The sequence below is a fragment of the Lepidochelys kempii genome, chromosome 1 (assembly GCF_965140265.1).
Source record: "Lepidochelys kempii isolate rLepKem1 chromosome 1, rLepKem1.hap2, whole genome shotgun sequence".
Lineage (NCBI taxonomy): Eukaryota > Metazoa > Chordata > Testudines > Cheloniidae > Lepidochelys > Lepidochelys kempii.
Window position 1 is genome coordinate 143,695,293 of NC_133256.1, and position 20,852 is coordinate 143,716,144.

Consider the following 20,852-nt stretch of genomic DNA (forward strand, 5'->3'; position numbering starts at 1 on the left):
CATGATTATTACTGCCCTACCAGTCTCCACTGATAAAATACAGGGGATGACAGAAGACTTTTATGCAGATGTAAAACTCCAGGGCCTCAAAATTGCAATAGTTGAGATCTGGTCAGAGGCAAAGAGAGAAATCTCATCCATAGTTCATCATTAGTTATGAGTTAACAGTTGGTGGTGATGTAAGTCTTACAGGAGAAAAAATAGTGATTCCAAGCAACATAAGGAAAGAAATGCTTCGTCTTATTCATGAATGATAAGTGTGGAATTATGCCAATGGAGAATCTGAGAAATACTACACTGGGCTAGAATAAACACACGACTTCTGACATGACTTAGAAATATGTCAAATATGCTGACCTCACCATGAAGTATATGAAGAACCTTGAATCACTGGCATATACAAGAAAGACTTTGTGGAATAGCAACCAATTAACCTCTTTTATTTTGAAGTGAGAAGCTCTTCAGCTGTGTATTTAAGATGTTTGTGTCTAAAATCTAGTGACAGCTCAGGCTCTGTGGCCCAATTGGTTAGCACATTTGGCTGTTAACCAAAAGGTTGGTGGTTTGAGCCCACCCGGGGATGCGGTCCTGCTTTTCTGGGGGTTGGACTAGATGACTTCCTGAGGTCCCTTCCAACCCTGATTTTCTATGCTTCTATGATTTAGATTGGGAGAATCAGTGTTTTATTATCTGAAATGTATACCTGCAAACCATTGTCAATGGCAACACTAGTACAATTAGTATTACTACAACTACTAGTAGTAGAAGATTCAAAGCATGGAGGCTGTGATCGTTTACACGGTTTCCAAATTATTCAAAGTCAAATACAGCTTGCTCAGGAAGGACGGGCAGGATAAAAAGGGAGAAGGTGTTGCCTTAAAGACTGAGAGGGGACATGATAACAGTTTTCAAGTACATAAAAGGTTGTTACAAGGAGGAGGGAGAAAAATTGTTCTTAACCTCTGAAAATAGGACAAGAAGCAATGGGCTTAAATTGCAGCAAGGGCAGTTTCAGTTTCACTGGAATAAATTGCCAAGGGAGGTTGTGGAGGTTGTGGAATCTCCATCATGGAGGATTTTTAAGAGCAGGTTGGCCAAACACCTGTCAGGGATGGTCTAGATAATACTTAGTCCTGCCATGACTGCAGGGGACTGGACAAGAATCCCTCTCAAGGTTACTTCCAGTCCTATGCTTCTAAATGGGCTAACAGAATGGATCATTGACAAATTTTTAAAAATACAGCAAGAATTTAATGCAAACTCCCCCCCGCAACTAACATTCAGAAATACTCCTCAAGATTTGACCTTGAGATCTGCTGGAAAAGTCTCACAGTCACTTGGAGTGGCAGTGTGGCCCAATGGGTAGGGCAGGTGAATGAGAGTCAGAAGACATAGGCTCTAAACCTACCCATGCTACTGACTTGCTGTGTGACCTTGAGGAGGTCATTGCACTTCTCTGTGCTTCTGCTTCTCTCCTTCTCTTTTCTTCATAGAGTACAGACATTTCAGGGCAGAGATATTTGTTGTGATGTTTGCACATTGCCTAGCATAGTGGAGCACCACGTTCTTGGGCCTCTAAGCATTACTTCAATACATAAATACAATAACAAAGAACACTCTTTGTTGCGGGAAGTTGTTGTCTCATGTGCCCACTGAGTCAAAAAGTGTTCAATTACATTTTCTGGCTTTTTTCATTCTTCCTTCTGCATAATGCTATTTATTATATTAATTATTATTATGACTATTATTAATTAGTTAAATCACAGTCTTGTTGCAGCATAAGACACCAGGGAAGACACATTCCTATCTTGAGAATTTTACCATCCAACTGGCAACGTGTTCTACAAATTCTTTTTTGAAGCAATTTTTGAGGGACATTAAATAGTAGCCACGTAATAGACCCTCAAAATGTGTGCATTAATATTTTATACTTTTTTGACACTAGCTACTGCTAGAAATAAAGGATTGCTTGTCAAAAATTTCTTATGGGCTACTTTCAAAGAAATAAATGAGGTCAGATGACTATTTGACTCAAAGATGTGTTTTAATCACATTATTCTTGAAAATGAAAAAAATATTTCTTTTGATGACCTGATTATTACATTATTATATTCTTCTTCTAGCATCTAGTGAAGTCCCCTATGACCACTGATTTACATCAAAGTTTTGCTGACAATTCAGCATTCTCAACTTATTCTTATAACTAGGAGAAGAAATGCAATGTAGTTTAGTTTGGATTATTCACTAGAGGGCAAAGGAGATGAAATTCAATTAGATGGGAGAAGAACAGTAAAATTTTACTATCCTGCAGTTTTCATAGTGCTACATAAGCCTAAGACCCCAAATATATATGACATGACAGATGACTGTAAAGGTGCTTTATTAGATCGTGTGTGTGTGTGAATTTCATCGTTGGTACTAAATACACTGATTGGTCAGAACAGCCTTTGAAAAAGGCTTTACACAAAGGAAACAAACATTTTAATCAGGATTGTCAAGTGATTAAAACATTAATTGTGATTAATTGCTCAATTAAAAAATAATCACAATTAATCACACTGTTAAACAATAATAGAATACCATTTATTTAAATATTTTTGGATGTTTTCTTCATTTTCAAATATATTAATTTCAATTACAAAACAGAACGCAAAGTGCACAGCACTTACTTTGTATTTTTGATTGCAAGTATTTGCACTGTAAAAAAACAACAGAAATAGTATTTTTCAATTCACCTAATACAAGTACTGTAGTGCAATCTCTTTATCCTGAAAGTTGAATTTACAAATATAGAATTATGTACAAAAATAACTGCATTCAAAAATAAAACAATGTAAAATTTTAGAGCCTACATGTCCACTTGGTCCTACTCCTTGTTAAGCCAATTGCTCAGACAAACAAGTTTGTTTACATTAGCAGGAGATAATACCGCCCAGCTCTTGTTTACAATGTCACCTGAGAGTGAGAATGGGCTTTCTCATGGCACTGTTTTAGCCAGAATCGCAAGGTATTTACAGGTTTCAGAGTAGCTGACATGTTAGTCTGTATTCGCAAAAAGAAAAGGAGGACTTGTGGCACCTTAGAGACTAACCAATTTATTTGAACATAAGCTTTCATGAGCTACAGCTCACTTACGTGCTAGATGCACTAATGATTCATATGTCTCTTCATGCTTCAACCACCATTCCAGGGGACATACGTCCATGTTGATGACGGGTTCTGCTCAATAAGAATTCAAAGCAGTGCAAACCGACGCATGTTCATTTTCATCATCTGAGTCAGATGCCACCAGCACAAGGTTGATTTTCTTTTTGGTGATTTGGGTTCCATAGTTTCCGCATTGGAGTGTTGCTCTTTTAAGACTTCTGAAAGCACGCTCCATATCCTGTCCCTCTCAGATTTTGGAAGGCACTTCAGATTCTACAACCTTGGGTCGACTGCTGTAGCTATCTTAAGAAATCTCACATTGGTATCTTCTTTGCATTTTGTCATTTCTGCAGTGAAAGTGTCCTTACAATGAACCACATGTGCTGAGTCTGAGACTGCTATAACATGAAATACATGACAGATGCATGGAAAACAGAGCAGGGACATACAATCAGTGGTGAGCTGGAGCCGGTTCGCACTGGTTTGCTAGAACCAGTTGTTAAATTTAGAAGCCCTTTTAGTACCGGTTGTTCCACGAGGGACAACGGGTTCTAAAAGGGCTTCTAAATTTAACCGGCCAAAAGTGGCACCTTAGGTGCTGACTCCAGGGATGCTCCAGCCCTGGAGCACCCAAGAGGAAAATTTGTTAGGTCAGCAGAGCACCCACCAGCAGCTCCCCGCCCCACCCCCAGCCCCAGCTCACCTCTGCTCCACCTCCTCTCCTGAACACGCCGCCCTGCTCTGCTTCTCTGCCCCCCTGACTTCCCGCGAGAAGCAGGCTGCAGCTTCCTACTCAGGCCCCAAGAGGGGGGGGGTGCGAGGAGGGCCGCCTGCGCTGCAGAAGGTAACCCGGTGGGGGGGCACGCAGGGGAACCGCTCCCCACCACAGCTCATCTCCGCCACCCTCGGCCTGAGAGGGAAGCTACGGCTTGCTTCTCAGCCCTCTCCAGCTTCCCACTGAACAGCTGATTCGCGGGAAGCTGGGGGGGGGGGGCAGAGAAGCAAAGCGAGGTGGCACATTCAGGGGCAGAGGCAGAGCAGAGGTGAGGTGCGCTGGGGCCAGGTGCAGGGCGGGGAGCTGCCGGTGCGTGCTCTTCACCCACCAAATTTTCTCCGTGCGTGCTCCAGCCCTGGAGCACCCAGGGAGTCGGCGCTTAAGGTGCCACTTTTGATGTGATCAGTGGGAGAGTGGCTGCTTCCCCCCTAGCTATGTTTCCCTGCCCCTAGGAGCCAGAGGGACCTGCCGGATGCTTCCTGGGAGCTGCCCCAGGTAAGCATCTCTGGAACTCCCCACCTCGCCCCCTGGCAGGTGCCTCTGGCTCTTCGGGGCGGGGCGGGGTGGGCACCCACTATGGTGGCCTACGAGACCCTCCTGCCCGGTTCTGGGGGCAGTCAGGGGAGAGGGGAGGGGGGTCAATGGGGCAGGGGTCCTGGGGGGGGGTGTCAAGGAATGCAGGGAGGTTGGATAGGGCAGGAGTCCCGGGAAGCGGGGGTGGGCAACGACCCCCTCGTGGGGTGAGGAGGGAACCAGCTGTTAAGATTTTGGCAGCTCATCACTGCATACGATTCTCCCCCAAGGAGTTCAGGCACAAATTTAATTGATGCATGGAAGCATGTCCTCTGGAACAATAGCCAAAGCATGAAGGGGCATATGAATGTTTAGCATATCTGGCACATAAATACCTTGCAATGCCAGCTACAACAGTGCTGTGTGAATGCCTGTTCTCACATTCAGGTGACATTTTAATTAAGAAGTGGGCAGCATTATCTCCTGTAAATGTAAACAAATTTGTTTCTCTTAGCGTTTGGCTGTACAAGAAGTAGGACTGAGTGGACTTGTAGGCTCTGAAGTTTTACATTGTTTTGTTTTTGAGTGCAGTTATGTAACAAAGAAACCTACATTTATAAGTTGCCCTTTCATGACAAAGAGATTGCGCTACAGTACTTTTATGAGGTGAATTGAAAAATACTTATTTCTTTTGTTTATCATCTTTACAGTGCAAATATTTGTAATAAAAATAATATAAAGTGAGCAGGGCACACTTTGTATTCTGTGTTGCAATTGAAATCAATATATTTGAAAATGTAGAAAAACATTCAAAAATATTTAATACATTTCAGTTTTTATTCTATTGTTTAACAGTGTGATTAATCATGATTAATTTTTTTGAGTTAATCACGAGTTTACTGCGATTAATCAACAGCCCTAAAAATACTATTTCTTCTATTTCATCTACCGTGCAAATATTTGTAATAAAAATAATATACACTTTGATTTCAATTACAACACAGAATACAATATATATGAAAATGTAGAAAAACATTCAAAATATTTAATACATTCAATTAGTATTCTATTGTTTAACAGTGCAATTAAAACTACGATGAATCTCGATTAATTTTTTTTAAGTTAATTGCGTGAGTTAACTGCGATTTATCAAAAGCCCTAATTTTAATACAATCAATTGTAGGTAAAACTGTTCAGAACAGATTTGATTTATGGCTCTTGGTAGACCAATATTCAGGTTTGATGCTGAATACCATTTTGTCTTTGAATTTCCATTCAACAGCAGCTTAAACCTCAGATGCTTAGATTTAAAATATTAATAAAATACTTTTCCTGTTTTAGATGTATCCTGAATAGGAACAAATATCTTATCTGGGTAGCTTGAACAAGGACTGGTTATTATATATGCTCTTTCTCCAAACTGGAAATACAAACTAGCTGTATCTACACAAGAATGACATTTGCTTTCTGTTAGCACTAAAGTTCCCCATCCCAAATTCAAATACAATTTGAAAAGAAAGACATTCATTCATACTATCCAGGATGGCTCAGAAAATATCAGTGCTTTGCTGTATCGTATGGGATTAGACTCAGCTACAAATAATTGTGCTACAAGGTATCAGGAAAGCTGTTTAGAAAAAGGGAGAAAATATAAAAAAAATGCACATTTTGAAATTTAAATTAGCACTAGATTTTAAAAAAAAAGTAATGGCACCCATGAGTTCACCTTTCATAGTGAGAGAAATGTTCATTTGAGTTTTGAGCATTAAGGTTTCAGCTGCAAAGGCAGATGCTTTGAAGAAGCCATCACAGCTTTTCATGGGAGAAGGCAGGTGGATTTATATTAAAAATGTTTGGCCTGAAAAAAAAAAGTGACATGAAAGATTTCCATGAAGATTGCTCATTACTTCTCTAAAAGAAAAGGAGTACTTGTGGCACCTTAGAGACTAACCAATTTATTTGAGCATGAGCTTTCGTGAGCTACAGCTCACTTCATCAGATGCATGCCGTGGAAACTGCAGCAGACTTTATATATACACAGAGAATATGAAAAAATACCTCCTCCCACCCCATTGTCCAGCTGGTAATAGCTTATCTAAAGTGATCATCAGATGGGCCATTTCCAGCACAAATCCAGGTTTTCTCACCCTCCACCCCCCCACACAAATTCACTCTCCTGCTGGTGATAGCCCATCCAAAGTGACAACTCTTTACACAATGTGCATGATAATAAAGTTGGGCCATTTTCTGCACAAATCCAGGTTCTCTCACCCCCCTCCCAAAAACCACACACACAAACTCACTATCCTGCTGGTAATAGCTCATCCAAAGTGACCATTCTCCTTACAATGTGCATAATTAAGGTGGGCCATTTCCAGCACAAATCCAGGTTTTCTCACATCCCCCCCACCCCCATACACACACAAACTCACTCTCCTGCTGGTAATAGCTCATCCAAACTGACCACTCTCCAAGTTTAAATCCAAGTTAAACCAGAACATCTGGGGGGGGTAGGAAAAAACAAGAGGAAATAGGCTACCTTGCATAATGACTTAGCCACTCCCAGTCTCTATTTAAGCCTAAATTAATAGTATCCAATTTGCAAATGAATTCCAATTCAGCAGTTTCTCGCTGGAGTCTGGATTTGAAGTTTTTTTGTTTTAAGATAGCGACCTTCATGTCTGTGATTGCGTGACCAGAGAGATTGAAGTGTTCTCCGACTGGTTTATGAATGTTATAATTCTTGACATCTGATTTGTGTCCATTTATTCTTTTACGTAGAGACTGTCCAGTTTGACCAATGTACATGGCAGAGGGGCATTGCTGGCACATGATGGCATATATCACATTGGTGGATGTGCAGGTATACGAGCCTCTGATAGTGTGGCTGATGTTATTAGGCCCTGTGATGGTGTCCCCTGAATAGATATGTGGGCACAATTGGCAACGGGCTTTGTTGCAAGGATAAGTTCCTGGGTTAGTGGTTCTGTTGTGTGGTATGTGGTTGTTGGTGAGTATTTGCTTCAGGTTGCGGGGCTGTCTGTAGGCAAGGACTGGCCTGTCCCCCAAGATTTGTGAGAGTGTTGGGTCATCCTTTAGGATAGGTTGTAGATCCTTAATAATGCGTTGGAGGGGTTTTAGTTGGGGGCTGAAGGTGACGGCTAGTGGCGTTCTGTTATTTTCTTTGTTAGGCCTGTCCTGTAGTAGGTAACTTCTGGGAACTCTTCTGGCTCTATCAATCTGTTTCTTTACTTCTGCAGGTGGGTATTGTAGTTGTAAGAAAGCTTGATAGAGATCTTGTAGGTGTTTGTCTCTGTCTGAGGGGTTGGAGCAAATGCGGTTGTATCGCAGAGCTTGGCTGTAGACAATGGATCGTGTGGTGTGGTCAGGGTGAAAGCTGGAGGCATGCAGGTAGGAATAGCGGCCTGATTCCTGATTCCCTTTTTTGCAACGATGATACGCCACATAAGATTACTCACTCTAGGTAGCTTGGCCTGAGAAAGAAGTTACTCTTGGATGCCTTGGGTCTCAGACTGGTTACTTTTTACTACGGCCACTCCAGGAGAAGGCATAGCTGGCTCCTTTTTCAGGAAGCTGTCCTTCTTCAGGTAGGTGAGTTTCACTCAGGGCCACTATCTGGATGCAACATCTGGTGAGTTCTCCACCAGCTAGAGCTGTTCTTCTCTCTGGTCTAGCTGCTGTTGTGCAGTCCAATAATGTGTTCACATTCTGAGCACCGCTGGCAAGAGGTGTCACCTTGGTCCTTTTTTAAAAAAAATTATTTGTCTTTTTGTGTGATTTTTGACCACTTTAGAGGGATCCCCATCAGCCACAAGACGCTGACCAGGGTTAAGATGAAACAGATAATGTTTAGGGCACCTTTTCTTGTCTTTTCCTCATACTACGGAAGTGAGCAGTGTGATCCTAAATAGGACTGCTCAGTCACCCAGGGGGCTGCTGAATTCCACTGCTACTTCAGTCCAGTGAAAAGCAACCATACACCCTGTGATGCCTCGGTGCAGGTCTGCAGCTACAGCTCCCAGTGTATCCACATCTGCTGCTTTGCTGCTCACCCATCACCACAGGACTTGAGCAGGGGGATGAGTAGTTTATGTCATGACTAGCACGTGAACTGGATTTAAGTGAGGAAAAGTTGCGCAGAGTCTCCCTCACTCTCTCTTCCAGGCCTGTCTGAATCCAGTGGCACAACAATGTCAAGATGTCTGGAGACAGGTCTGAGTGCAGTGGAAGGCCATCAGGTCCTACTGCACCCGAACTGATGTCCTAGGCCATCCACACAGCTCTCACCATCCACTTTCACAGTTAGAAAGATAAGCATATCTGCTTCACCACCTGGTCCACCAGAGAAGACTTTTCAGAGGGAGCCAGGTGTAGCTGTCTACTCTGGTCAACAGTTGCAGGTAGCATCGTCTACTGTTACTTACAGTAGCACGCGTAGCCTGACCTGTCTTGAGAAGTTCAGACCGTGTTTCAGCTGAAACCTCACCTCAGATCTGTTCGCCAAGGGTGGCCTGACCAGGAGTACAAGATTGCTATGCCAGACAGCAGGTGCTCCTATAGTGCTCCAGCCCATGCATGTTTTGCAAGGTGTGGCAGGGTGCAATCTCCCGAGTCCAGAGCAGCTCTTTAACTCCCTCCTTTCCAGTGTTGGGTTTGTAAACCCTGCATGTGCATCAGCAAGACCAATCTTTCAAAGTGTATCGGTTCTCTTGAAATTTTTGGAGCATGAAGGAGGCTGCTGACTTGGTAGATGTTTTGACGAGGTAGGTGATGTTGAGTAGGATGCTGGCTGGACATTAGTAGAAGGGCTTTTTATTGGCAAAAGGCTACTTTTCATTTTTCCAAATAATTGTTTTAAAACTTTGTGCATGCCCTTAAAGGTTTGGTGAAGGCACATTTGGAACCAGTGAATAGATAATTAAATAAAACAAGTAATATGCTTTTCTAAAAAAGAATGCCAGAACAAAATGGTGGAGTATTTGGGGAGGCACTATTTCCACTGCTATAACTTAGAGACATGACAGAAGTTCTATGTAGGTCTTGTTAGAAAAGACTTTATCATCAGGAAAAGGAGCCACTTGGTTACCGATGGGTATTCTAGACAGTGGTGAAATAGTATTGGAGGAATACACTTGACAATATTTTTCCATTTTCCATCAAATAATTATTAGAGAAAGATTTTTTGTGTGGTATTTGACTACCTCTATAACTGGCAAAATATTGTTTGTCTAATACATTATCTGAAGAAAAACATAATATTGCCTAGTGCTTTATTCAACTATTATTTTATTCTGATATTGAAGTAGCTCTAAACTGGAGCATCAGCAATGAAACAGAAGAGGCAGGAGATAATCTAAAACAGCCCTGAAGGAGTCAATTATGTCATGAATCCAATACTGGACTAAAATATGACATAGAAAGATTGGTAATCTGTAAAAATGGCAATCACGGCCATGAAAATGATTTGATGGGAAAATATATTTTCAAGCTTCTTTCATGTGAAAGTCCCTTTGTAAAGATGGATTGATGAAGCACTGACATTTATTTCAAATGAATGGTCAAATCCTCCAAATTATTAATGCCACCAGTGATTATACATTCAACAGGCAAATTTGGAAATGTTTGCCCTGAAACGTGCTCTGTGTAAATGTAACATTGTCTGAGCTAATTCTAATTCAACAGATCAAAACTGTGTCTCAATGCCAGATGAAATTCTTTGAAGTCCCCCCAATTATTATCACTCTTCCAATTTTTCTGCTATTGGATACATGTTTTTGCCTAGAGAAGCAGCAAGGCAGCACCTGGGAATGTCTTTAATTAAAATCTTAATTATTCCAAAAATTCTAATTAGTTACATAAGAGAATGGTAGCTACTTTCTTCTCTAGTTACTGGTTGACTGTAACATGATGAAGGGATAGATGGCAATTTCAGGAGCAGAGCTTTGAATAATTACGCCCTAGTGACAGTATGAAAAATTGCCATATTAACTAGCCTGAAGATAATGGCAATCCAAGAAGTGCAAAGCTCACTTACAGTATGATGCTTCAAAATAATAAAATAATAATTATTCTGGTCTGATCCCACCATTTCATCCAGATGGACACTGAGCTTGACACATAGCTTTTAATGAGACTCCTACACCTATGGCTGCAAGGGGCTGCTCCAGAACCAGTGATTGGTAGGATACAGAGATACTATGGTCTGGGAGGAGATGTAGAAGCAGCTCCAGAGGCTCAACTCACTTCAAGATTGTATGATGCAAAGCAGGTTTAGCACACCAAAAGATCAAGGCTGATGTGTCTGTGGAACCCAGAACTGGGGCCTCGGACATGGCTGAAAATGTAAGTGCTTAGCATCTCTATAAATCAGGCTTTATGGGCTAGATTTCACAAAGACACTTTGGTGTGGTGCTTAGCATCACCATGCCTAACGTTTAGGAGCCTAGAAAATCACTGGGATTCACAAAGCTTGAGTTCAGTGCCTAGGCTTCCTATACTATGATGGAGAGAGATAGGTGCCTCAGAGTGGGATTCACAAAAGCCAGCACACTAGGTGGCTACTAGGTGGGAATGTCACACTCAGTAAAGCACAAGGTGACACACTAGTTTACATCACACATGGTCTTTAGTTTTGCTATTCCACTGACTATTGTACAGCTGATCCTTGAAGGTCACTCAGATGCTTTCAGTCAACCAATAACTTTTTGGTTCCTGTACCATGCATGATCAATAAGGATGCATGCCATGTTCACAGACCCAAATGCTTTGTGTATTCTTTTTCTTGCTCATTTACTTCAGGATCTTAAAGCTATTGACCTAGGTTTAAAATTGAGTTTTTTCAAAGGGCAAAATCAGTAAATCACCAGTATTCCAGGATTTTAAAAGTGGGATTGAAAATAAAAACAGGCAACAAAAAAGTAATCAGATTGTTTCTTTAGATACATTCATTTCAAGGAGGTCTTGGCATCCCTTAAGTGCTTCATTAAGATTAATATCTATTGAAGTTTATTGCATAACCATGAATTAAGTTCTTATGAGATTTTTAATTAAAATTAAATTTTAACTTAATTTAATTTGAAATCACATTTCATTTGAATTCTGTTTCACTATTATTTTGTCTTGGATGGTTAGCTGAATGATATTTCCATCAATTCAGCTGTGTTTCTTTTAATGTTCATTTGTCACAGAAAGTTGGGAACTGGTCCAGTAGTGGAAGTAAGACATGTTATGCTTCTAGTGATTTATACAGACCCCAGGAATGTTATTTATACCATATATCCAGTTTTGAAAGGTTAAAGGTACAGTTCCTACTGCCCTTGCAGAATACGCACAAGGGGAAGCAGCTATTACCCAAACAGAATAGATGCTAAATTGCTGATAGTGGCTAGTGCAGAAAGAGGTAAGAGGCTGGGAGTTGACAGCATCCTAAAATGGGGCCGTGGGGGAAGAAAGGTGATAAATCAAAGTTGGGGCAGTGCATATTTTGCATCTGTTTTGATTGTTTTCTGTTTTCTGAAAATGAAACAGTAATGTTTATGATTCCTGGAATTTGCTCATTGTTGTGAAACACAGCTCTTTCAATTAAGTATAGGGGGTAATCTTCCAGTTCTTCCAAAACAGTGGACAGTAGTTTTTCCCCAAATTGTTACAATTTAGAATCAATGTTTTGTTTCAGTTGGGAAACTAAAAGCTTTCAAGGAGAAAAAAAATATATATTCAGTAGTTATTTCAGTGGGAAAGTAGTATTCAGGATGCAAAATGTCATTGTAATAAACATGTGCTAATAGCTTCTGAAAATTAACATTCAGAAGGCACATTTAACAAATGCTGAATTACAATGGAATGTTTTTAACTATATGCTGTATTCATACTGATTCCAAATGAGGTTAGTGCAATGCAATGAATATCAAAGTCACTCATAAACATAAGACATTTTGAGTAAAGTGCTATGAATGTTATTCTCCTCATTGGTCTACCATTTGCAGCTGATGTTTTCTGGACTACTCTCATTTGACAAGATATTTTACAGTTTTTCATCAAATTAAGTAGATGTCATTCAGGGTTTTTTTTTTTGTTTTTTTTCATTTGGCGTAATTGATCTTGTTCTGTCACGACCCACAGAATATTTTAGTGGTTATAGCAAGGACAGAGACCGGAGAATTCTCAAAGCTAATGCTGTGTAGCTGAATAACTGACAAAGTTTGAGCCATTGGATAGCTCAGTGTCTCCCAAACAACCTAAATTTGTAAAACTGGGTTAGAAAAGGAGCGTTCATCTTCTCAGATGCTGTTGCATCTAGCTGACCTTTCATTATAAAATAAGTTGAAAAAATAAGCTACTTCAAGCACTGTGAAAGTAGTGATTGTCATTAAAATATCGATATTTACCCAGTCACTCCATAACAGCATGTGTTATCCTACATTCCACAGATAGGACTGGATCCTGCAAGCAGAAAGAAATGTTAGTTAATATGGGCATGAAAGGAGAAATATAGAACATTTCAGTTTTATATATCATCAAACATTGTAAAATATCTGGCCAAAGGTAACTTTTCTTAACACTAACAATAGACAGGGCTGTTTGACGATAATAAAATATTTAGCCAGGTGGAAGTTCAGAGTGCTCAGCACCTCAAAGGAGCTTGTTTGCTGTTCAAAGTACAGAGGATAACTGTGTTATCTCATATCACTGTGAGGTAAGCGTGCGTAAATGTTGCCTTTTTAATGGTCACCACTGTGTTAGTCAAATGGATTTCCTCTGGCAATGCTCTTTTCTTGATACATTCCTATGGTGTTTATTTTAGCTCTTTCTTCCATATCTGAAGGAATACTGTTTGTGTGCTATTCTTTATATCTTAAAAACAGCACTGCTACTTGGATTCTACTTCATTTACCTAAACAGAGCAATTAGCACTATGGCATCAGCTTGCCCATATTTCATCAAGGCTGCTTTATTCCATATGAGAAGTTAATATTCTGTGCAATTGCTTATGATCCCTCTATTGCATGGCTTTTTACGTAATGTCATGGGACATAGTCTTCAATAAAACCAGTCAGCAGAGGAAATAAGTGGAGTTAACCTTTAGCATGGATGTATAGCCTTAATAAAACTGGGGTAAATAAGAGGAGAATAGTAATCACCCTTGTCTTGCTGAACCCAGCAGAAAAAAGAAATGTTAAAATAGATCTCTCTCTCTCCCTGATTTAAACTATCTTTAGCCCATTGGCTGTTCCACCCAACAGATATTTGAATAGTTAAAAAGCCCCCCCCCCACCCCATGAGTACAGAACTCTGACTACAGTTCCTGACTAGCTTATCTAGTAATTTTCATTTCTCATTTTTCTCCAATTTTCTCAGTTTTCTCTGACTCTCAGTAGTATTTTTTCAATTAATTGTTTTTTTTTTGTTACTTACATTCTTATCCAAAGATCCAAAGTATTTTATGACTACTTCCTTAATTACCACCCTGCATCTCATTGGTTTAGTAAATACTTTTATCATGCCACCTTTTCACCTCATCTTTTTCTACCTCTATTATAAAGATTATGCCCATCACTATTTGGCCCATTTTGCCATCCTACCAATTTTCTAGAAAGGGATGATCTCTCAGTATAGAATTATCCCTCATTATTTTAATTTTGAAAAAGTCTAGGTAAAAGTGTGGAGACTTCTGTGCTTCTCTAAAAATTGCTAAATCATAGCTATCATTCCATTATTGTGATACCCCAGTAAGAATGTAAAACACAATGGGTAACTAAATTTAATTAACATGGCCAAATTTCTCATGAGTTCAGTAGAATTTTGCTGCTGGACTAAAGGAGATTTGACACTTTTCTTAAGTTTAATTTTGAGTGATTATTCCTAATAATCACTTACTAATACAAAATTCCTGCAGGAAAGGAACAACACTTATCATTATTACTAACTTTATATTAATCAGCAATACCAAAACCTGAAATTCTACAAAATTAACATCAAAGTATCGCGATGATATCCCACCGAGTGTGCAACCTGGGTGATAAATTCTATCCTTCGTTTTCCATAAACACAGGATTTTATCAATGCTAATCAACTCTAAACTCCTGGCCTGGCTAGAAGAGTACAGCTCTAGAAAAGAAAAAAACTCATCCTCCAAACTCAGGCCTAAACAATTTGGTTAATTACTACCGCTGATGAGAATATTTTGAAATATTTGAAATTTGGACAAAATGTGTTAAAAATCTGTCAATTTCCCCCGATTTTTTAATTTCCCCCCATTTCTGTATTAACTACTCAAGTGCCATTTTATCAAGCTTTCATCTCTGCTTATCAATTGTTGTAGCTAATCCCATTCTCTCTCTCAAAACACACAGACGTTACGAACATACCTGCAACAAACCAGAAATATCTTTTTATAAAGGAATTTACTAAGTATAACTTTCTAATCATTTTAAACACTTTACTATACATATGCATACACAGTTGTCTCAGCAACAGTAGATATAATACAACAAATTATTTCATACATATACAATACACATATAACTCTAACAAAGCCATTTTTTTCTAGCGTGTGGCTGTCTAAAAACACTGAAGAAAAACTCTCAAATATATGTATCAAGCATGTGATAGGGTGAGTATCTGCAGTCAGGCACGCATGTTCACATCTCCTTATTAATGAGGTATCTACTCTTAAGATGTGATTAAGAAACTAATTGGGTTAGCACCCCAGAGAAAAAGTCTGTAATACTTATCACCAGATATTAATTCAGTCACAAGCTCTCAGCTTGAGCTGCAGTTCCTTACTTCCCAGTTGTAGTTGGTACTGCAAGAATAACTCAAGCTATTAATGGTACCGTATATTTTTTGTTCTAGTAATGCCAATAGACCCCTTGTGGATTGAAAAAGAGAGGCAGTTAATAGTGTTTAACTGTAATAAGTCTTTTGATGATATCAGCACACAACATCCTTAGGTCTTAGAGCTTTTGGATATCATCCTCCATTTTTAACTGAATTTGACTTGAAGAAGCAAATTCTGAAGCCATCATAATTTTTTAAAAACAGACTTAGGGTACAAGTCCCCTGTTAAAACTCCTTCTGAGGTAGAATCTCAGACAATTCAATGGAGGGGCCACACTTATAACATCCCTTTCCACAAGTCTAACCAGAGGAGGTGTCACATTTGCATTTATTTATAACTTAGCCACTCAGTTCATTTTTCAGACACTCATATTTCTGGTGATATTCATTGGTACCTTATTTTGGGGAGTCAGGGGATGTTACCCACATAGACTGCTCATAAGTAATGTTTTTTTGACACTGAATGAGGGGGAAACTTGCAGCATGTATAGAAGCCTGATGCAGCTTCCTCTTTGAAATAAGAAAAATGTTTTATGTCTATATTCCTTCTTTGGTCTGTTTTAATAGAAATTCCAGGACCTACATCAGTTTTCCATTTGTTTAGAAGAGGTGACATCAACTTGTTCTTACTAGTTGCTTGCTTACTTGTATGGCAGTTGCAAGAATCTTTGCCATCTACCACACATCCTCCTCCTCCTCCTCCTTCACGTATGCACAACTTGCTTCAGGTGGCACAGGACCAGGATTCATCTGCTGGTTGGATCATTAGATGTGAACACTGACATGAATGCTGATCCATGCCCACTACTCTTATTCTTCTGATAATGATGGTTTCGTTAGAGGTTGTGTCCCCTTCTAGATTTCTTTTTCTGCTTTTAGATACTTGGGTATATAAACACATTGTACAACTTTATCATACAAAGACATGATTTGCTCTATAATGATTCCATAACTTTGTATAGCTTTGTTTCAAATACATTATTAATTTATTAATTATTATTATTATTTTGTATTGCAGTAGCAACTAGGAACCTCAGTCCTGGAGCGAGACCCCATTGTGCTAGCATTGAACAAACAGAACAAAAAGACAATCCCAGCCCTAAAGAGTTTACAATCTAAGTAATTTTTAAGATTTTAGGTGTTAGAATAAACACTTTTACACAGTATTTGGGTTTTAATCTTTCTGTAAGAAAATATAACCACTCAACTCCATGGTTGGCATTTGATATTTCTGTTTTTGGAGCTGTCTCACAATATCCAACTTGGTACATTGCAGCTAATATTTATTTCCTCATGGTTAGTTTTTTTTTTTACTCAGTTTTAAATCCAGGTGAGAGTTTTCCTAGCCAAGTCTCTCTGAATTCAAGTTTTAAATAAGAATTCTCAAGATGTATTATCAAATGCTTTACTAAAATCCATATGTGTGGAGATATATAAAACATTCTCTGCATCCCTTTTGGTACCTCTGCAGTTGTCCAAGATGTAGCAGAAGTAGTTTTTAGTACAGTCACATTGGAGAAAAACAGATGAATTACCAATTTTCAATTTAGGAAAGAAGAGTGATATTGACAATTACCAATTGAATAAAATAGTTAGAGAAATACGAAGGCCATGTCTGCACTACAAAGCTAAGTTGACTTAAGTTACAGCAGTTTATGATCATCGCTGTAATTACATCGAGTCAGAGGACCGCATCCACAGTTGGTGCGCTAGGAATGACAGAGAGAGCAGTGCACCTTGGGTAGCTATCCCGCTGTGCACCTTGTCACCTTCTCATGGTAGGAGTTCTGGGAATGGATCACAATCTATCACAGGGGTGGGATCACTGCCCCATGATACAGTTTTCTCCATCCTATAATTCCAAGGTTTTGCACCACTTTCAACTGCTGCTATAAACTTTGCGCCCACCTAAAATCATGGATCCTGCACTGCTCACTAGTCTTGTGAGAAGCATTATGAACATAACACAGCTGATCCTGCAGTATTTCATGACCTGCAAATATGAACAGGAATCCATGGTGCCTACCCTACTGTGTGCCATGGAAAAAAACAATTCAAGATTGATGTTGGCATTCATGGAGCAGCTGCACATAGTGGACCACCACTATTGGGCTTGGGAATCAAGCACTGAGTGGTCGGATCAGATTGTGATGTAGGTATGGGATGATAAGCAGTGTCTGCAGAAGTCTGTATGTGCAAAGCCACCTTCCTTGAACTCTGTGCGGAGTTTGCCCCCACCCTGCTGTGGTGCAAGGACACCAAAATAAGAGCTGCCCTAATGGTGGAAAAGTGTGAGGTGATCAGTGGATGGAAGCTGGCATCTCCAGACTGCTACTGGTCAGTCAAAAATCATTTTAGAGTTGGGAAGACCACCATGGGGTTCTGGTGTTGCAAGTGTGCAGGGCCATTAATCTCCTCCTGCTACTAGGGGCTGTGACTCTGGGCAATGAGCAGGAAATCATAGAATATCAGAGTTGGAAGGGACTAGTCCAATCCCCTGCTCAAAGCAGGACCAATCCCCAATTTTTGCCCCAGATCCTTAAAAGGCCCCCTCAAGGATTGAACTCACAACCCTGGGTTTAGCAGGCCAATGCTCAAACCACTGAGCTATCCCTCCTCCCTAAATAGCAGATGGCTTTGCAGCAATGGGATTCCGTAACTGCGGTGGGATGATAGAGGGCACGCAATCCCAGTTTTGGCCCCAGAAACATCTTGTGATGGTGTATATCAACATAGAGGTCTACTTCTCTATGGTATTTCAGGCATTGGTGGATCACTGGGGTTGTTTCCCTGACATCAACGTGGGGTGGTCAGGGAAGGTGCACAACATACACGTCTTCAGAAACACCAGGCTGTATAGAAAGCCGCATGCAGGGACTTTCCATATCAATGGATTCCAACAGGGGATGTGGAAATAGACTCAGTCTACCCCTTATCCCTGAGGCTCTTGAAGCCATACACCAGAAACCTTGACAGCAGCAAGGGGTGCTTCAACAATAGGCTCAGCAGGTGCAGAAGACCACAGAATGTGCAACTGGCAGATTAAAGGGTCACTGGTACTGCCTTTTTGGCAGGCTAGACCTCAATGTGGAAAATATTCCCATGGTCATAGCAGCCAGAAGCCAATGGGTAAAAGTTTCCCCGGGGTGAAACACTGAAGTGGATCACCTGGTGGCTGATTTTAAGCAGCCAGACAACAGGGCTCAACAGGGACTATTCAAATCAGGGAGGCTTTGAAGCAACATTTTGACAATGAGCCCCAGTAATGTGTCTTTCTGTAATGAATTGAGCCAGACATTGTTTACTTGTCACCTTGAATGATCCCTGTAATGATTCCTGCCTGAGTGTTAATTGTAGTCTGCAAATGTGCCAATTGCCACTGTGTATGAATTTCTGTTCAACCACCCTGTGTAGGTCACAAATAAAGAATCACTGTCTTTGTAAGACTAAATACATTTTTATTAAACATCAATACAGAGATTAATATTTATTACAAGGGACTTGACTGTGAGCACCACTTTCTGAAATGAGGATGTCACAGATGTCTGTAAGCCCAGCTGTTGTTATGGAAAATGTCCCTGGGAGAAGGGTTGGAATTTGGGGGGAGCATGGGCTGTTATAACAGGGATAAAAGAGAGACAAGACAGAACTGGGGGGGGGGGAATCAAATCAGTATCTTAGATGTCTGTATACTAATGCAAGAAGTATGGGGAATAAGCAGGAAGAACTCAAAATGCTAGTAAATAAACAGAACTATGACAAAGTTTGCATCACAGAGACTTGTTGGGATAATACACATTATTGGAATATTGATATAGAAGGGTACAGCTTGGTCAGGAAGGAAGACAAGGGAGGAAGTGTTGCCTTATATATTAAAAATGCATACACCTGGACTGAGGTTGAGATAGAAATAGGAGACAGACTTGTTGAAAGTCTCTGGGTAAGGATAAAGGGAGTAAAAAAACAGAGGGTGATGTCATGGTAGTGGTTCACTACAGACCACCTAACGAGGAAGAAGAGGTGGATGAGGCTTTTTCTAAACAACTAAACCTCCAAAGCACAAGACTCGGTGGTGTTGGGGGACTTCAACTACTCAGACATCATTCTGGGATGTATTAGCAGGAGTGTTGTAAGCAAGACATGAGAAGTCATTCTTCCAGTCTACTCCATGTTGATTAGGCCTCAACTGGAGTATCATGTCCAGTCCTGGGCACCACAGTTTCAGGAAAGATGTGGACAAATTGGAGAAAGTCCAGAGAAGAGAAACGAACAATGATTAAAGGTCTAGAAAACATGACCTATGAGGGAAGATTGAAAAAATGGGTTTGTTTAGTCTGGAAAAGAGAAGACTGAGAGGGGACATGTTAATTTTCAAGTACATAAAAAGCTCTTAAAAGGAGGAGGGAGAAAATTGTTCTTCTTAACCTCTGAGGATAGGACAAGAAGCAACGGGCTTAAATTGCAGCAAGGGAGGTTTCGGTTGGACATTAGGAAAAACTTCCTAATTGTCAGGGTGGTTAAGCACTGGAATAAACTGCCTAGAGTGGTTGTTGAATCTCCATCTTTGGAGATATTTAAGAGCAGATTAGACAAATACCTGTCAGAAATGGTCTAGATAATATTTAGTCCTGCCATGAGTCCAGGGGACTGGACCAGATGACCTCTCAAAGTCCTTTCCAGTCCTATGATTCTACTTAAGGACCTAGCTGAAGCAATCTCTGAATCATTAGCATTTATCTTTGAGAATTTATAGAGGATGGGTGATGTCCCAGAAGATTGGAGAAGGGCAAACCAACTTATTTTTCTTCTTTGACAATATTACTGGCCTAGTGGAAGGGGAAGCAGTAGATGTGATATACTTTGATTTTAGTAAGGTTTTTGACAAGAGTGCCACATGACATTCTCATAAGCAAAGTGGGGAAATGTGGTCCAGATAAAATTACTGTAAAGTGGATACAAAGACCAAACTCAATAAGTAGTTATCAGTGATTCACTGTCAAACTGGGATAATATATATTTAATAGGATTCCATTAGAGGAATCAGGCCTGAGTCTGGTACTATTCAATAGTTTCATTAAAGACTCGGATAATGGAGTGGAGAATATGTTTATGAAATTTGCAGATGTCACCATGCTGGAAAGGGTTGCAAACCCTTTGGAGCACAGGATTAGAATTCAAAATGACCAGGAAAAAATGTAGAATTTATCTGAATTCAACATGATGAAATTCAGTTAAGACAATACGCTACACTTAGGAAGGGAAAATCAAATGCACAATCACAAAATGGGGAATAACTGGTTAGGTGGCTGAAAAGGATCTGGGGGTTATAGTGGAACACATATTGAAAAAGAGTCACCGATGTGATGTAGCTGTGAAAAAGACTAATATAATTCTGGAATATGAACAAGAGGCTGCTAGCCAGCTCTCTAACTCCACATTCTACAGGCCATTATCCTCTGATCCCACTGAGGATTACCAAAAGAAACTGGACCATCTGCTCAAAAAACTCCCTGAAAAAGCACAGGAACAGATCTGTGCAGACACATGCCTAGAACCC